This window comes from Rhinoderma darwinii, chromosome 7 (genome assembly GCF_050947455.1).
Source record: "Rhinoderma darwinii isolate aRhiDar2 chromosome 7, aRhiDar2.hap1, whole genome shotgun sequence".
In the NCBI taxonomy this organism is placed as follows: Eukaryota; Metazoa; Chordata; class Amphibia; order Anura; family Rhinodermatidae; genus Rhinoderma; species Rhinoderma darwinii.
In genome coordinates, this window is record NC_134693.1 from 91,640,837 (window position 1) to 91,661,065 (window position 20,229).

The following is a 20,229-nucleotide window of genomic DNA, read 5'->3' on the forward strand; positions in this document are numbered from 1 at the left end:
AGAATAAAAAGAAAAAATTATGCCGTATCCCCAGTCAGTAACCGCTATTTATGGCAGGACATAGTCATAATGGAAAAGGAAATAAAAAGCTTTCAGGGCACAATTTTATCTTGAATGAATTTCAGGGCATTATTCCACTTTCTATAACTGGGTTATATCCCAAAATGACTCAATCTAGAAAAGTATATTTCCCTCCCTCCCAAAAAAAGTGATAAAAAAAGAAATATCTAAATGAACCCTAAATTTTGGCATCTCCTAAATATACAGTGAAGCTGCTTCCCTAAATTAAAAAAAAAAAAAAAAAAGTGTACAGAAAAATAAAATCCTAAATAAATCCTGCATTTTAACTTTTATAGCTAACAAAAAAAAATTTGTAATGTTCGACGGTATGATAGATTTCAAAACAGGGACTTATGCATAGACCAGGGTTGGAAGGACAAGCGGAACAATAATATCTTGACTCACTTCGCTGTCCTCGTTTGCTGCAGACCCGACCGGTTTTTTGGGTATTTTTGGTTAGATGTTGAAGGGATGGGGTGTAAAAAATGTTTTTCAACAAGTCGGTGTACATCCTCTGACTCATGGACTACTCTCTGGTCTGCAGATTGAAATAGGAGGAGATCTTCAATCACTTTCTCTTATAATTCAAAGAATGTAGCCCTGCCCGCTGATTTTTTTTGTACAGGACAAATGCATTGTGCATTGCAACCTGGATGAGGTATATTGCCACTTTCTTATACCATGTTCTGGTTTTCCTTTTAACCTGATAAGGTTGTAACATCTGGTCGCACAAATCTACCCCACCCATGAATTTGTTATAGCCGATGACACATACAGGCTTTTGTCTATCTGCAGAGGCCCCACGTTCTCTAACAGTTGCTGTTGCACTTGTATGGATACTGCTGATCATGTAGACGTCCTTGAGGTCACGAAATTTTAAAGCCAGCATCTTCTCAATTTGAAAAGTGCATGACTCCCCCTTTCGTAGTTTTTTTTTTTTTATCCACAAGTTGACGTGGGAAGCCTTTGCGATTCCTGCGTATTGTGCCACAGGCTCCGGTGTTGGCACAATGAAGGGCGCTAAACAATGGCACACTGGTATAAAAACTGTCAGTGTATACATGATACCCCTTGTGTAGGAAAGGGCCAATTAAATCCCACACAATCTTACCAGTGGTACCAATATTTGGAGGGCACCCTGGTGTATTGAATTCACTGTCTTTACCCTCGTAGATCTGTGTAGCCAGTAGTGCTTTCACATAATTTGTAGATCTTTACCCCGTGTTTTGCACTTTTTGAGGGTATGAATTGGCGGAATGAGAGACGCCCTTTGAAATTCATTAGCGATTCATCCACTGCTAAATTTTGTTCAGGGGTATATGCTCCTAAAAAGGAGGAATTAAGAAAATTTAGCAAAGGTGTTCATTTATACAGCCGGTCACGGCTTCTGTCACTGGAAGGGGGTGCCTGTAGGTTGTCACTAAAGTGGAGAAATCGCATAAGTATTTCATACCTGCTGCGTGACATAATGCCATAAAAAAATGGGGGTGGCATGTATAGGGCTTGATGCCCAATATGACCTAATAGAGGGTTTTTTTTTTTTATAATTCCCATGTTAAGGGTGAGGCCCAGATTTTTTTATTTTTATTTCCATTGCATTTGTGGGATTCCACAACCTGGCATAAGGTGACGAAGGCTTATTGGCAATGTACTGCCTGGCATACAAATTTGTTTCCTGCACAAAATGTTCTAAAACTTGGTCCGTAATAAAAATATTAAAATAATTTAGTGGTGAAAAATTACTGACATTGGGACTTCTGCCAGGAGTAGCAATAAAGTCCTTTATGGTGGGAGAAAATAAACTTGTGGGTTCCCACAGTAAATCGGTTTGGTGGGGTTGTGCAATTTCAGGGGCTGCACTTTGAACGGAAGTTGTGGCAACTGCGCCGTCTCCCATATCACTGGTTCTGGGTCTCATATCAATAGAATCCCTTGAAGCGACACTTTCGCTGTCGCTTTCAAGTAAAAGCTCAACTTCAGATGCAGAATCCGTATCTGAACATAGCATCTGATAGGCTTCCTCAACGCTGTATCTTCTGGCAGCCATAATGATAATACAGTCTTAACCGCAAATAATGTAACTAGCGGTTTACATATTTTTGATCAACTAAGAACACTAAAGGAATTAAACTTATTTTACGTTTTTTTTTTCAAACCTAAACCCTACACCTAACACAAACAGTAAACCCAAGCCCAGAACAGAACCCTACGCCGTCTAACCGCATACACACCGTCTAATAGCGTACCCTAAAAAGAACGTAGTTTATAGTACGATTCTTAGTATATACACTAAATATACTTATTTTTATATATATATATATATATATATATATATTATAAAATACTGAAATGTGTTTTTTTTTTGTTTTTTTTTTTAAACCGTGTGTGAGGAACAAGTGATTTTGTGTGGGGACACTGACACACTTATATCTGTTTCTCTCCACAGCTAGAACAGAGTGAGGAGAAACGGATACATGTTTTTACTTTTACTTTAGTGATCACTATGATTGGATCTCATAGTGAACACAAAAGATCAGGAACCAATACTATTGGCTCCTGATCACTGCTCTAAGAACAGAGCTGGTAGCAACAGCTCGTTCTTAGAGCAGGAGCTGTCATTTAGACACTCCCTGCCGACTCTGTACACAGTAACAGCATGTGATGCTGTGATTGGCTGTCACAGTGGTCACATGATGTTACGACGAAATCGGCAGGGTCCTGATGGCTGCACTAAGAACCGGACCTGATACTTACAGCCGGTTTTTAGTGCAGACTTCACCATTGTGCCGCTAAACCCCCTCTACTACAGCGACGCCAAAAGGCATCGTCTAAGGCCTGATGCACACGACCGTGTTCGGTCCGTGATATACGGTCCGCATGTCGGCCGCTTGTCCCGGACCGTACAAAGTACAGGGAGCCGGGCTCCTAGCATCATACTTATCTATGACGCTAGGTGTCACTGCCTATCCACGTAACTACTGTCACACACTAAAACATGATTACAGTACGGGACAGTAGTTCCGCGGACAGGCAGTGACCCCTATCGTCATAGATAAGTGTGATGCTAGGAGCCCGACTCCCTGCACTGTGTTCGGTCCGGGACATGCAGCCGACATGCGGACCGTATATCACGGACCGAACACGGTCGTGTGCATGGGGCCTTAGACTGAGTACCTGCACCGCCTGACGTCAAAAGACGATGGGCAGTCATTAAGGGGTTAAAATCTCTGTCCAACTGCCGTTTTTTGTGTACCATATTTTTTGGACTATAAGACACACCCAGGTTTTAGACAACAGAAAATAGGAAAAAAAATTCTTATTTTACTACTTTTACAAAGAAAAAAAACTATTGCTTAGACAAAAATAATTTGTTCTGTTTCACCACATTCTGAGAGCCATAACTTTTTATATTTTTTCATTGTTTTGAGCGGTGTGAAGGCTTATTTTTTGCGGGACGAGCTGTAGTTTTTATTAGCACTGTTTGGTAAATACAATTTTATTGTTTTTTTTATCACTTTATTTCATTCTTGCTATTTTGGACGCTAGAAACGATGCTGGGGTTATAATAAATAATTTTTTTACGCCGTTCACCGTGCGAGTCAAATAATGCTATATTGTAATAGTCTCGGACTTTTAAGGACGCAGCGATACCAATTTATTTTTTATTTTTACACTGCTTGGGGGAAAATGTTTTTTTGTTTTTTTTTAACTTTTAATATTTTTTTACACTCTTGAAATTTTATCTAACTTTTTTTTTTTTACCACACACTTTATTAGTTCCACTAGGGGACTTGAACCAGTGATCATTAGATCGCTGGTAAAATACACGACAATACATGGATGAGTTACGGAAACAGCGTAATTCGCTGAGCTACGCTGTTTCCATAACGCCCATAGTAGTGAATGGCTATTACAGCAGCAACGTAGCATGCTATCCTGTTTCTGTAACTACTATTCACTTCTATAGGAGTTACAAATAGGGAGGTTCTTAGCGCAGTTTCCGTAGGTAGATTTAGCAGTAATGCATATTTATTTATATTTAGTGGCTTAGGTGGCATTAGTGTCCGCAGTGTGATGTCGCCATTTCTTTGTCTGCTGTATATTTGCAGTTACAGGTGTTCTTGCACCTGCATACACGTTTTGTATCATTTTGTTGGAATGTGCTGTTCAAATTTTTGTTGTGTTTATGTGATTCATATCCTGTGGATATGTCATAAATGCCCTTCATGGGAAACCCCTATAAATGCTACGGTCGCTATTGACCGCGGTGGCATTTTACTAGTTATATGGCCAGGAACAGCGCCATCGCTCTTCCTGGCCTTTAGATCAGCATGTGCCCTGTAAAACACAACTGACACCTGCTGTGTATGCAGCGGGCTCAGTGCGTGAGCCTGCTCTGCTCTAAACAATAATCTCCTTCCCGCTCCGTGATCTGCTGGCACATCATAGATCGGGATGGGGATTAAGTAAGAAGCGGTCACAGAGCCCGGTGCTGCCCCTTGACTGCCGACTATAAGACGCAGGGTCTTTTTAGCAAGATTTATTCTTGCTAAATACTGAGTCTTCTAGTCTGAAGAACACGGTAATTGTAGTTTCCCAGTATCCAGAGGAGCTTGCAATATACATTGATCGGCTCTAGCCTAAAGCTACCTGTCCAATATTGTGTAGGTTCCCCTGGTGCTGCCAAAACGGCTCTGACCCATCAAGGCATGGGCTCAACAAGTCCTCTGAAACGGTCCTGTGGTATTTGGCACCAAGACAGCAGCAGGTCCTGTAATTTGTGAGGTCTGGCCTCCATGGATCGAACGTTTTGGTTTTTCCCAGCACATCCCACATGTGCTGTGGGTTGGAAGCCAAATCAACACTTTGGACTATTTGTCATGTTGTTCAAGGTCATTCCTTACATTTTTTTGCAGGGTGCATTATCCTGCTTAAACTGGCCACTGCCATTAGCAAATACCGTTTCCATGAAGGGGTGTACTGGGTCTGCAACAATGTTCAGGTAGGTTGCAAGTGTGAAAGTAACAGCCACAGGAATGGAAAGAAATAAGGTTTCCTAGCTGCACATTGCCCAGGGATGCACACTGCCGCTGACAGGTTGGCGTCTTCCCCGAGGGCATCCTGGTGCCGTCATTTCCCTAGGTTAAGCGACTTACACGAAACTTGCTGTCCGCATGATGTAAAACAAAATGTGATTGATCAGTCCAGGCCACCTTCCATGGTACAGTGCTGATGTCTGGTCTATGGCTACGCAGCCACGAACACAAGCTGCATACAGTTCAGTATGTTCTAACATTTTTTTTTTTATTACAGCCAGCATTATGTTTTTCAGCAACATCGTCTGGTCCAACAGAAGAGCTACTGTAGCGCAGACAGGCTGGCCTTTTGCTTTTCACGCATCTCTGTGAACCTTGGGCGCTCTCCGCTCTGTTGCTGGGTCACTGGTTGTCCTTCCTTGAACCACTTTTGTTAGGTACTAACCACTACATACCGGGAACACCCCACAAGATGTGCTGTGTTCATAAGTTGCACGTTACTTTCTCTGGCGGTGTCAATCGCTAGTTTAGTAACAAAACCGGATCCTTTTCCTATTTTAAAGTGGTTTTCTGGAGAGAGAAACTTGAGGTCCCATTTAATTTGTTTTTCCTACTGTATACATGTTCTGTAAAAATAACAAGTTAACGTAATTCTGCGAGTCATTACGATTGCAGCAGTACCAAATGTCTCTTATTTATAGAAAGAAAAAATCAAGAGATGAGATTATTATTTTTTTTGGTCCCTCTAAAGGACTTAAATTATCGAATTGCTTGTATAATTCTCTGTAGCCAGCCTGTTAAATCTACAGAAGTATTTGGACAGTGATGCAAGTTTCATCATTTACCCTCTGTACCAACACTAAAGGGCTTTTTGAACAAAGCAATAAAGATGTGATTGAAGTGCAGACTTTCAGCTTCAATTTAAGGGGCTTAACCCTTTCATTGCCAGGTCAATTTTCACACTTTTGACATATAAACACAATTTCGAATTTTAACCAAAACATTTTTTTATACCCATATATTTTGTCAAAGTAGACACCAGGTATGTTGTGAGATGCTACACCGCACTTTACACACACAAGCACCTTCTTGCAATTTTGTATCAACTGTCTACGTAATTTATAAATTTCTGGTTTTCTCTTAGTTTTTTTTAAGGTGCAAAAATTCAGGTTTGCAGCTAAAACTCTGACTTAAAGGGGTTTTCCCACGAGGGACATGTGGATATGTCAGATAGATGCAGGTCCCACCTCTATCTCTAGAACGGGGCCCCTAAACCCCTCCTTCTACCTCTGTGTGTCAGCTGAATGTGAATGTGAAAACAGCGTAGTTTGCTGAGCTACGCTGTTTTCATAAGCCCCATAGAACTGAATGGCAGTTACAGAAACAGCATAGCTCGCATGCCACGCTGCTTCCGTAACTGCTATTTGCTACTGTGGGAGTTACAGAAAAAGCGTAGCTCAGCGAACTATGCTGTTTTCGTAACTCCCGACCATAAAGTCAGGAAGTGGTCTGGAGTCAGGGATAGCAGACAAAGCTAGAACGGGATTAGAGGGCCCTGTTCTTGAGATAGGTGCAGGTCCCAGAGGTGGGACTCACATCTATCTGACATTTATGACATATCCTGTGGATATTTCAAAAGAAGTAGTAGGACAACAGCACACGTCTTCAAATCTTCAAAGTGGTTTTTATTGTCAAGACATCCACAATCGACAGGCAACGTTTCGACCCATAGTGAGTGAGGGGTCTTTGTCAAGCCTAACAACATGTCTAAAAACATCGTTTTAAATAGGTGAATACAAGTAATCACATGGTTCATTTCAACCAGTGAAAATCGTGAACCCGGTCTCACAGGTGAAAAATACATTAGTCTTAATGACAATCTTCAACTTGTTATATAATATTCAAAAAGTGTAAAAATGCAACATACAATACTTCTTTTGAAATTTACATCATGCCGGAGTGGGTTTGCCAGGCTTGACAGCGTGCACCGCACCAGATTCGGTACTGGTTCAAAAATTATTTTTCTCTTGATATCCTGTGGATATGTCATAAATGTCCCTCGTGGGAAAACCCCTTTTATGCAAAGCCTGAGACACAGCCCCTCTCAAAGAAAAAAGTACAATACTTATGCCCATGACAACATGCACATATCTTCTTAGTCACCAGAATTAAAGAGACTCTGTCACCACATTATAAGTGCCCTATTTCCTACATAAGGAGATGGGCACTATAATGTAGGTGACAGCAGTGCTTTTTTTTTTTAGAAAAACGATAGATTTTAGCTTTATGTTAATTCGTTTCTCAATGCCCAAGTGGGCGTGTTTTTACTTTAGACCAAGTGGGTGTTGTACAGAGGAGTGTATGACGCTGACCAATCAGCGCCATGCACTACTCTCCATTCATTTAGTCAGCGCAAAGTGACACTGCGTTGTTCACTATGTGCTGTCTTAGGCCTTATTCACACAGACATGTCCGTTTTGCGTGCGCAAAAGGTCCGTGTATCATCAGCATATAGTGCGCGGCTGCGTAATTTTCGTGCAGCCGGCATCATGATGACACTGGTTTTATGTTTACAAACAGAAAAGCACGTGGTGCTTTTCTGGTTTTATTCATAGTTTTTACTACTGTAGCGCGCGGCACCCGGAAGTACTTCCGTGTGCCGAGCGCGATTTGCACGCACCCATTGACTTCAATGGGTGCGTGCAGCGCGAAACACGGCCAAATATAGGACACGCCGTGAGTTTTACGCAGCGCACATATGCTGCGTGAAATTCACTGACAGTCTGAACGGCCCCATTCATTAACCCCTATCCGCACGAGGAAGTAACTGTACGTCGTTGCGGGAGGTTACTTCCCGCACGAGAACGTACAGTTACTGAGTTTTTCCCGGTGCACACTGTCGGCGACAGTGTGAACCGGGAGGTCAGATGTCGCCGACAGCTGACACTCCACCCGCCGACCAGCGGTTCTTCTTTGCGATCGCCGAATTTTGGGGGTTTCTAACATCGGCAGGCCCCGATCCGAAATCGCGGGGTTTGCCGATTAGTATGGCAAACAATGGATTCCGTGTCTGCCATGAACGGAAGCCCATCAGGACCAACCTTCCGCTGGTCCTGATAGGCTTCCTGTCAGAGTGACAGGAAGTCACTGTGTTGTTCCCGATGCACACTGTCGGTGACAAGGTGTGCATCGGGAACTTGTAGATCAGCTGTCCGCTGATTTCGGTAATTAACCCGTTACATGCGAGGCTCGATTGCGATCTCCGCATATAGGGGGTTTGTAGCACATCAGCAGCCCCCATGCCATCGTGGGGGCTGCTGATGCTTGTGATGGCATCTGGAGGCCAGGCAACGGCCTCCGGGTCTGCCATGTATGGAAGCCTATGAGGATCAGCCTCTGCTGATCCTCGTAGACCAACTGTCAGAGTGACTGTGACGTCACACTGACCGTTGGAATACATTACACTACCAAGGTAGTGTAATGTATTCTAGCAGCGATCAAAGCTGTAGGTCAAAAAAATAAAGTGTAAAAAGTAAAAGAAAAGTTAATAAAAATGTTTTATAAAAGTGTAAAAATAAGTTTTTGTTTTCCTATAATAAGTCATTTATTATAGGGAAAAAATGAAAACGTTAAAAAAAAAGTACACATATTTGGTATCACCGTGTTCGTAACGACCCAAACTATGAAACTATAATAAAACCCCGAAAAAGGCCATACTTGCAAATGGACACAGCCAGGTCAGAAACGCTGATGGAGTGTGAGCAGGTGCTTTAAATAATAATAGCCACTCCCACTAGTCTTGAGGGGAGTGGTGTGTGGGGTGCATGGGATGTGTAGTAAGAAATAATAAATGGTGTGTGTGCAAGTGTAATACTATAAGTGAAATATAGGGGGCAGTAATGAGTGAAGTGCCTCAATAGAAATAAATGGATAATGGGGTGCAAGTGAGTGAAACATGGAGGGATAGTGTGTACGTCATGAGGCACAACGTGTATAGCCAGGTAGAAGCCTATTTGTGACGCGTTGATAGTTCATAGAGCGGGCTACCCTGCTTGCTATGCCAAACAACAACACACCATGCTCTCCCAGCATCAAAGACCCGGCTGTGTCCAAGAGAAGCGAATATACGTAATAATGAAAAATACCTGGGGTATTAGTGATCATTTTGGCCAAAAGGACGCAAGCTCGCAATCCACGACAAGGATCCCCAGACTTGCGAGTCCCTAACTCCTTAACTGGAACAGCGTTTCTGACCTGGCTGTGTCCATTTGCAAGTATGGCCTTTTTCTGTGTTTTTGTATATGTCCCCTTGTTTTTATCGGTCTTGTCTATGAAACTATAATGTTAATTTTTCCGCACGGTCAACGCCGCAAACAAAATAAACGGAAAACTATGTCAGCATTGCTATTTTTTGGTCACCACCCCTCCCAAGATATAGAATAAAAAGTGATCAAAAAGTCGTATTTACCCCAAAATAGTACCAATAAAAACTACAACCCGTCCCGCAAAAAACAAGACCTCCCACAGCTTTTTTGACGAAAAAATTAAAAAGTTACGGCTCAGAATAACGTGTCTCAGAAAATAAATTATTTTATAGAAACTTAATTTTATTGTGCAAACGCTGCAAAACGTAAAAAAGAACTATACACATATGGTATCGCCGTAATCGTACCGACCCGCAGAATAAAGTAAAACGTAATTTATTGCGCACGGTGAACGCTGTAAGAAATAAAGAATTTAAAGCGCCATAATCATTGTTTTTTGGTCACCTTAGCTCTAAAAAAGATCCTGTGGGGTCAAAATGCTCACTATACCCCTAGAAAAATTCCTTGAGGGGTGTAGTTTCCGAAATAGGGTCACTTTTGGGGGGTTTCCACTGTTTTGGTCTCTCCGGGGCGTTGCAAACCCGACATGGCACTGAAAACAAATCCAGCAAAATCTGCGCTCCAAAATCCAAAAGGCGCTCCTTCCCTCCTGAGCCCTGTTGTGGGTCCAAACATCAGGTTACGACCACATATGGGGTATTGCCGTAATCGGGAGAAATTGCTTTACAAATGTTGGGATGCTTTTTCTCCTTTATTCCTTGTAAAAATGAAAAAATTCTATGTTTCCACAGAAAAATAGGTGATTTTGATCTTCACAGACTAATTCCACTAAATTCTGCAAAAAAACTGTGGGGTCAAAATGCTAACTATACCCCTAGAAAAATGCCTTGAGGGGTGTAGTTTCCAAAATGGGGTCACTTTTGGGGAGTTTCGACTGTTTATGTACCACAAGACCTCCTCAAACCTGACATGGTGCCTAAAATATATTCCTAAAAAAAGGAGGCCCCAAAATCCACTGGGTGCTCCTTTGCTTCTGAGACCTGTGCTTCAGTCCATTAGGATACTAGGGCCACATGTGGGATATTTCTAAAATCTGCAGAATCTGGGCAATAAATATTGAGTTGCGTTTCTCCGGTAAAACCTTCTGTGTTACAGATTTTTTTTTTATTACAAATGAATTTCGGCAAGAGTTTCTAACATAGAAGGCTCTCAAAGCCACTTCAGAACTGAACTGGTCCCTGAAAAAATGGGCCATTGAAATTTTCTTGAAAATATGAGAAATTGCTGCTAAAGTTCTAAGCCTTGTAACGTCCTAGAAAAATAAAGTAGACATATGGGGGATGTTAACTAGTAACTATTTTGTGTGGTATTAGTATGTGTTTTACAAGCAAACACATTTAAATTTAGAAAAATTTTAATTTTTGCAAATTTTTGCTAAAATGTTACGTTTTTCACAAATAAATATTGAATTTATCGACCAAATTTTTTCACTAACATAAAGTACAATATGTCACAAGAAAAGAATCTCAGAATCGCTTGGATAGGCAAAAGCGTTCCGGAGTTATTACCACATAAAGTGACATATGTCAGATTGGAAAAAATAATCTGTGTCCACAAGGCCAAAACAGGCTGTGTCCTAAAGGGGTTAACATACGTCCGTGCGACGTGTGTGAAAATCACGCACGTAGCACGGATGTATTATACATTCGTGTGAATAAGGCCTTATACAGACATATTAACGTTACTGAAGTGTTTAGACAGTGAATAGACATTCCTTCCAGACAGGACGGGATGTCTATTCACAATCCTGGCACTTTGGTAACGTTTCTGTGGCACTTACAGCAGAGCAAGCGTAATCTCGCGAGATCACGCTGTCAATGACAGGTTACAGCGAGAGTATGCTTGCTCTACTGTAAGTACCACATAAACGTTAACGAAGTGTCGGGATTGTGAATAGACATCCCGTCCTGGCTGGAAGAAATATCTATTCATTGTCTAAACACTTCAGTAACGTTAATATGTCAGTATAAGACAGCATATAGTGAATAACGCAGTGTCACTATGCGCGGAGTAAATTAATAGAGAGAAGTGTATTACACTGATTGGTCAGCGTCATACACTCCTCTGTACAACGCCCACTTGTTCTAAAGTAAAAACACGCCCACTTGGGTATTTAGAAACCAATTAGCATAAAGATAAAATCGCTCCTAACGTGGTAAAAATAGATTGTTTTTCTAAATAAAAAGCACTTCTGTCACCTACATTACAGCGCCCATCTCCTTATGTAGGAAATAGGGCACTTATAATGTGGTGACAGAGCCTCTTTAAATGGACAAAAACTTTCTGCTATTCACATGCTGTATACATTAACATTACAAAGTCAACAAATGGTCTATATACTGTAGATGCAGTTGGTGATTAGATATGCAACTTACTCATCTGCTTATTCATTTAGTACAAAAAATAAAGACACCATTTCCTGAATGTGAGGAGGATCAGAGGGCACATATACTCCCAGATTGCTAAATGGGGTGATAACGTGTACAAAAGTTCCTGTTGTACTTGTGCTATTGTGGTATGTTTTGGGTCATTAGCCATCTGTACTTTGAAGTTCCTCCTCTCTGTTTTGTAGCATTTGACTAAGGCCCCATGCACACGAATCTACGGGTGAATTGCGGTCCCATTAATTTCTATGAGCCCATACACACAACCGTGGTTTCCACGGTCCGTGCATTGCCCAAAAGCCTGGGCCGCAAAAAGATAGGACATGTCTTATTACGGCTGTGTTTTGCAGTCCAGGCTCATAGAAATAAATGCACGCGGTCATGTGCATGGCACGCGATTTTCGGGTGACGCACCGCTGCCGTCCGAGCCGAAATTCACGTGCGTGCACTCCACTACGGTCATGTGCGTGAGGCCTTAGTCTGAACAGAAAGTCTCGCTCTATACACTTCAGAACTCATCCTGTTACTTCTATCCACAGTCACATCATCAATAAACACCATTACCACAGGCAACCATACACGCCAATGCCATTACACTGCCTCCGCCATGTGTGACAGATGACGTGAAATGCTTCGGATCATAAGCCCTTCCTTTCCTTAACCATACTGTCCTCTTCCCATCATTCTGGTACAAGTTAAAGGGGTTGGCCACCATCAGCATATAATTTCAAAAGTGTCCCCAAGCACTAAAGAAAGTCCTAATGAATTAGAATGAGGGCAAATAAGGTAAATAATATGATTTATCTAGCCTCTCCACCTTGTTATGCTCCAGTAGCAGTGCGCGCTCTGCAGGCTTGTGTGGGTGGGACATGTTAAAAATTAAAGTAAAAATTCCAGCATGCATAATTCCCAGCGCAGCACAGCACATCCTTCTCTGCTTGTCATCTTGTGAGAATAATACCTCAGTCAGAGGCTGACCAGCACCTCAACTACCACTGTACAGCTGTATATCAATGTGCCTCACTGTACACCCCAACATTATAATAGAAATGGTACGATTCCCCCATTCCCATCTCTGAATAAAGATTTATTATACATCCCCCAAAACTGTGCTCTCCATCTCTCCCTCTATAAACGTGTTTATCTATATTTACACAGTTATATATCTACATCTATCGCACCCTGTAGTGTACATATATTATATATATATATATATATATATATATATATATATATATATATATAGAGTGTACATATATATATAAATATATAGTCTACATAATATATATATATGTACTATATATAGATGTATGTATATATTCATATCTGTACTGTATGTGTGCATGTATATTTGTGATATATATATATACCGTATATATCGGCGTACAAGACGACTTTTTACACCCTTAAAAAAATTTCAAAAGTGTGGGGTCGTCTTATATGCCGGATATTGTCTACATTAGGGATGCACGTTGCAGCCGCACAGCTCAGTATAATACACATGAATGTATGGGAGCGCGGCTGCGGCTGTGTAATTCAGCCACAGCCCCGCTCCTGAGTCATAAGTTCGCGGGGTCAGGATGATGCAATGCGGCCAGCGCTGCACTAATGAGCGGCGGCACTGGAGACAGAACATGGCGGGCGCGCTACAAAACACCCCCATGTTCTGTCTTCAGTGCCTGAACTGCCGCTCATTAGTGCAGCGCCGGCCGCATCACCTCATGCTGACCGCGCGCGCACTTCCTGTCAGGAGCGGGGCAATGGCTGTATTACACAGCCGCAGCCCCGCTCTATAACGGCGGAGATCAGAGAAACCGCTCATCTCCGCCGTTCTTCCCCTGAATGCTGCGATCACAGCTGACTGCAGCATTCAGGGGAAAGTGAGAAGGGGGGATGCCCCTGGATCGCGTCACAGGGAATTCCTGTGACGCGACCGAGGGCCATACCATATATGGGCAGACAGCCCAGGGTCTATTGACGGACCCCAGGGCTGTCTTACCATATTTCTTGTTGTTAGGACATACCCAAGTATGTCCTAACAACTGCCTGTGTATTATCCGTCCACAGGTTAATGTACTGGCACATATCTGATATATGTCAGTACATTAAAGTTTAAAAATAAAGTAAAAACAAAGTATTGTTAAATTGTAAAAAAAATACACCTTCACCTTTTTTACAATAAACATTAAAATAAGTCTCAATACATAAAATACACACATTCAGTAATGGCGCGGACAACAATGTTTTTGCATCATTTATGATGTGTACGCTGTAAAAAGGGCCCGCCCTTTCCTCTCATTCCCTGCCTCTCAGATCTCGCGCGATGAAGCAGCCTATCTGCGCATGCGCGAGTTCAAAGAGACAGAGAGTCCTGGGTCCTGCCGCCGATGGCCATAGTGAAGCGCTCCTGCACGAAATGGTGAGTATATCTTAAATTCTATATTTTAAGGGTAAAAGTTGGGGGTCGTCTTATACGCCCAGTCGTCTTATACGCCGACATATACGGTATATATATATATATATATATATATATATACACTACCATTCAAAAGTTTAGGGTCACTTAGAAATTTCCTTATTTTTGAAAGAAAAGCAAAGTTTTTTTCAATGAAGATAACATTAAATTAATCGGAAATACACTCTATACATTGTTAATGTGCTAAGTGACTATTCTAGCTGCAAACGTCTGGTTTTTAATGCAATATCTACATAGGTGTATAGAGGCCCATTTCCAGCAACCATCACTCCAGTGTTCTAATGTGTTCGCTAACTGTGTTAGAAGGCTAATGGATGATTAGAAAACACTTGAAAATCCTTGTGCAATTATGTTAGCACCACTGTAAACAGTTTTGCTGTTTAGAGGAGCTATAAAACTTCCTTTGAGCTAGTTGAGAATCTGGAGCATTACATTTGTGGGTTCGATTAAACGCTCCAAATGGCTAGAAAAAGAGAGCTTTCATGTGAAACTCGACAGTCTATTTTTGTTCTTAGAAATGAAGGCTATTCCATTCGAGAAATTGCCAAGAAACTGAAGATTTCCTACAACGGTGTTACTACTCCCTTCAGAGGACAGCACAAACAGGCTCTAACCAGAGTAGAAAGAGAAGTGGGAGGCCCCGCTGCACAACTGAGCAACAAGACAAGTACATTAGAGTCTCTAGTTTGTGAAATAGACGCCTCACAGGTCCTCAACTGGCAGCTTCATTAAATAGTACCCGCAAAATGCCAGTGTCAACGCCTACAGTGAAGAGGCGACTCCGGGATGCTGGCCTTCAGGGCAGAGTGGCAAAGAAAAAGCCATATCTGAGACTGGCTAATAAAAGGAAAATATTCATATGGGCAAAAGCACACAGAGATTGGACAGAGGAAGATTGGAAAAAAGTGTTATGGACAGACGAATCGAAGTTTGAGGTGTTTGGATCACACAGAAGAACATTTGTGAGACGCAGAACAACTGAAAAGATGCTGGAAGAGTGCCTGACGCCATCTGTCAAGCATGGTGGAGGTAATGTGATGGTCTGGGGTTGCTTTGGTGCTGGTAAAGTGGGAGATTTGTACAAGGTAAAAGGGATTTTGAATAAGAAAGGCTATCACTCCATTTTGCAACGCCATGCCATACCCTGTGGACAGCGCTTGATTGGAGCCAATTTCATCCTACAACAGGACAATGACCCAAAGCACACCTCCAAATTATGCAAGAACTATTTAGGGAAGACGCAGGCAACTGTATCTTAGCAACTGTCCTGTTTTCCAAACAATCTCCCCTTGGCACTTATTATCCCATTGTTAATTTAATAATATCCCTAGTCTTAACTGTATCTTAGCAACTGTATTATTATTACCATACTATTATATCATTGGTTTATCATCCTGTCTTCCAAACAATCTCCCTTGGCATGTATTTGTATTTTTATTTATACTTATTAGAATTTTTTTTATCATATTATTATATGTCATACATACATTAATCTCCCCCCACGGAGTATTTTAACAATTGTGATAACCACAAAGCACACATTTGAATTGTTTATTAATATACAAGTATAAGTCTGCACCTACCATTCATCTCCCTTCTGTATTTTGCTTCGTGTGGTCCGGTTTGCGTTCCACTGTGCGCTCCATTGACATTTGGCCCTCACGAGTTGTCATTATGGTTGTCATGACTCCAACATGCCCATACAACGCTGGCTGTTGGTGCGTTCCATAGTGCGTTCCACGGTCCGTGTCTGCGATGTCCATGGCTCCCGTAGGCATGCTCTCCCTTTGTCCGACACACAGTAAGGAGTCTCCGATATATGTTCTATATTTACATCCCATTCATTCATCCATTTAGGATCTCCACCCCAGTTTTTTATGAAACGTCTTTATCCAATTTATAAAATATGAACTGTTCGAGTTTTTTTAACATGAACCAAATGCAATTAACGGGCATCGCACCTATCATATGATCTGTTTATATGTTACAGTGTTTTGCATAGACCATTCGTGTGCCACATTGTTTTTATCAACTATGTAATCACTAGTTCCTCTGTGACCTTTGACCTTTCCCTGTTTTGCGTTTTTTTTTACTGCCACATCTGAATTGATCCGATCATTGTTCACCTGCCTGTGTGTGTATATATATATATATATATATATATATATATATATATATATATATATATATAAAAGAGAAAACAGCAGCACTCGCAGAGTAAATGTGAATCGGGTGCCAGCAAAAAACGTCCCGATCCTCGGACGTGATGTATATAGAAGAAAGAAAACTTTGCGGCACTCCAAGTTGAAAAAATGGTGGTTTATTCAATCCAAATATAACAGCAACGTTTCAATCCTACATTAGGATCTTTCTCAAGCCTAGTGACACATCTAATACTCAAAATATATATAGGGTAGAGCCCATTTAACTTAATTGATCTCATTATCATGAGTTACAGTGATACGTGTCTGAAAACATGTATTATACATAGTTTAAGGTATCAAAAATAAACAGTAAAATGATACATAAAGTGTAATAGTGCATATACAGTAACGTGCATCAAAATAAATAATATAACTCTGGTTAAAAACAACTGATTAGGCCATAATCATTTATGCAAACAGAAGTGTTGAATATATCGTCATATGTCCACTCACCAATCAAAACTTCAGGAGTAACATTGGTATATAGAACCTTAGACATACAGCATGTTGTTCAGCTGTATCACTCGTGGTAATCAGGATGTAATGCCCAGAGGCGGAAGTAAAAAGTTGCTAAGCAGCAGGACGCATATGGAGCGCAATGATGATGTATTGCGTTCCAGTGCGTTCCACTGCTATGGTCATGTGAATGACAGTATCTTAGGTTGCCAAGCAACCTATCCACAAATCCTTGATCACAGGAACCAGTGACATTATCGTATTAATAACAAAGCTAAATATAGCCCAAAGAGGTCCAAGATATACCAGAAGCATATAAGTAATATGCAACTAGGTGCATATTTTTAGATGGCAATCTGATGGAAGCGTCAAAAAGAAGAAAACCAGACGAGCAGGGCGCAGGAGAAACAGAGGAAGGAAGAACCCGCTTCCAGAAATTAACATACCAGAAGGGACAGAAACCGGTACAGGACAGCAACAAAAGGACATTACCCAAACAGTGGTAAATATTTCCAGTTATCCATTGTCTGATATGCAATTACAATTATTGTCCAAAGGGTTATCTTTCTGCCCTAATCAACATGTTAATTGGTTCCAGATAGAATTGGATGTATTTAGATTCATTAGAGCCATCAAATTGAAGGTTTGGTTTGAGATACAACCCACTAATACGGTAGATCAGGATACTCGTCCAGAGCTGTCATTGAAGAAATTGGGTTTATTTAATAAAAGTTTGTTTCAACCACCTATAACTTCTCATGCAATAGAAACTTTTAGAGAATTGGTACAGAAAGACATTAACACACTTAGGACTCAGACAGGGGAACATACGTTTAAACAACCTAATATGACCACTTCGGACATTACAGCATTAGATGAGTTGATCCATAACCACGATCTCACGATAAAACCGGCTGACAAAGGCGGAGCAATCGTGGTTATGGATACAGACTTATATATGACAGAATGTAACAGACAACTATCAGATAGCAATGTGTATAGAATGTTAAAATGTGACCCTAGACAGGATATCAACAACAGGATTACTTCACTCATTAATACAGCATTGAATGAAGGCATTATAGATCAGATGCTATATAAATTCCTTATTGTAGAATTTCCTGTCACTCCTTGCTTGTATTTATTGCCTAAGATACATAAAAATCTTACTAACCCTCCGGGTCGCCCTATCGTTTCTGGTAGAGGTTCATTGATGAGCAACATTTCAATCTTTCCTGATAAGGTGTTGAGAGATTTTGCTATCAATGCTAAATCCTATATCAGAGACACCACTGATTTTTTACAAAAAATTAAAACAATTACCTTACCAGAGGGAGCCATTTTGGTCTCCTTCGATGTTACCTCTCTCTATACATCAATCAGTCATAACAATGGGCTTGATGCTATAAGACGCAAATTAATTACTTCAAATTATGACACTACTTCATGCGAATTCATTATGTCCCTGGTGTAACTTATCTTGACTTCCAATTATTTTTTATTCAATGATAGTTACTATATCCAATTAAAAGGAACAGCCATGGGGTCCAACATGGCTCCAACCTACGCCAATATTTTTATGGACACCATTGAGGAGATGTCGATATATGTATCCCACCACTTCTCACATGTGTTGAGGTGGTGGCGATACATTGATGACATTTTCCTCATTTGGACTGGTTCCAGAACTGCATTGACTGAGTTTCACCAATTTCTTAATTCATTGGACGCTGATATCCAATTTACCATGACATGTTCAATGGATAATATCCAATTTTTGGATGTCACAGTATTGATAGACAATAATACACTAATATCTAAAATGTATACCAAGGAGACTGATCGTAACACTCTATTAAGGTTTGATAGTTGTCATCCAAAAAACATGGTCAGATCTTTACCATATAGCCAAATGATCAGAGCTAAGCGAAATACTGACAAACAAGATGATTTGGACATATCCTTAGATATCATGACTAGGAATTTTCTACAAAGGGGTTACCCCAAATCACTATTGTTGACACATAAGAATAAGATTCAAAATACTGCAAGAGATAGTTTGTTTCAATCAACCAAATCTCTGTCACATAAAAAACAGAAACGTATTCCTTTTATCTCGACATATAATGATGTAAGTGGAGATCTTTCAAGGATTATGAACAAACATTGGCCAATTATTAGGAATAGTTTTGGTCACATTGAAGTATTAAACAACAACCCTTTAATGTCCTATAGACGCTCACAGAATCTACGTGACAGATTGGTAAAAACTAGGGTGTCAGGTGGAAGGAAAGGATCACAATCCATGCTTAAACCACTGAAACCTGGTAATGTCCTGTGTCATAGGTGTGTCAATTGTTCCTTGATGTGAAGGGGTAACACTTTCACCCATCCATTAACTGGACAACAGTTTAAGATTAGATATAATCTCACTTGTGACTCGGATTGGGTCATCTATGCCCTATGGTGTCCCTGTGGCCTTTTATATGTGGGGGAGACTACCTGTGCCTTTAAAACCCGTTTAAACAATCATCGCTTTTCAATTCGTAAAAAGAAACTGGATTTGCCAGTCGCTAAACATTTTTCAGAACATGGTCATAATGAAAGGGATTTAACATTCATGATCTTGGATCATGTCCCACCATTACAATATGGTGGTGATCGACATAGGGTTTTACATAAAAAAGAGTTGAGATGGATATTTTTATTGAACACACTGAGACCATTTGGTCTCAATATAGAATTTGGTATAGATAGAATTGTAATGTGAGATACACATATTCTCCGCTTTGTACTTTTGGTTTCTCTGACATTCTCTTCTCTGGCAATACTAATGACACATGTATGTTCATTTTTTAAAATTTCTTTTTTGTATAAAGAAATGTTTGCTGAATATTATGATTCTCACCCTCTTTTTGTATTTCTTTAGATCAGAATACCACTTCCAACGGAACTTCAGGATCTTGGATATTTGCTTCCAATAATAATAACATATAACAAAAAAATTTTTTTTCATCGCTATATTATGTCTTCTTTGGTCCTGAGATGTATCAATAAAGTACTTATATATAAATATTATCCTAAATTAATTATTTCTAGTCTCCTTTCTAGTTTCAGGTGATGTTGAGATATTATTACATTATTTATATTATGAAGATTTAATGTCGTTAATAAGATACTATTGGTCCGTTACACGTGAGTGGTTATCGGGATTGCCTGTGCACGTGA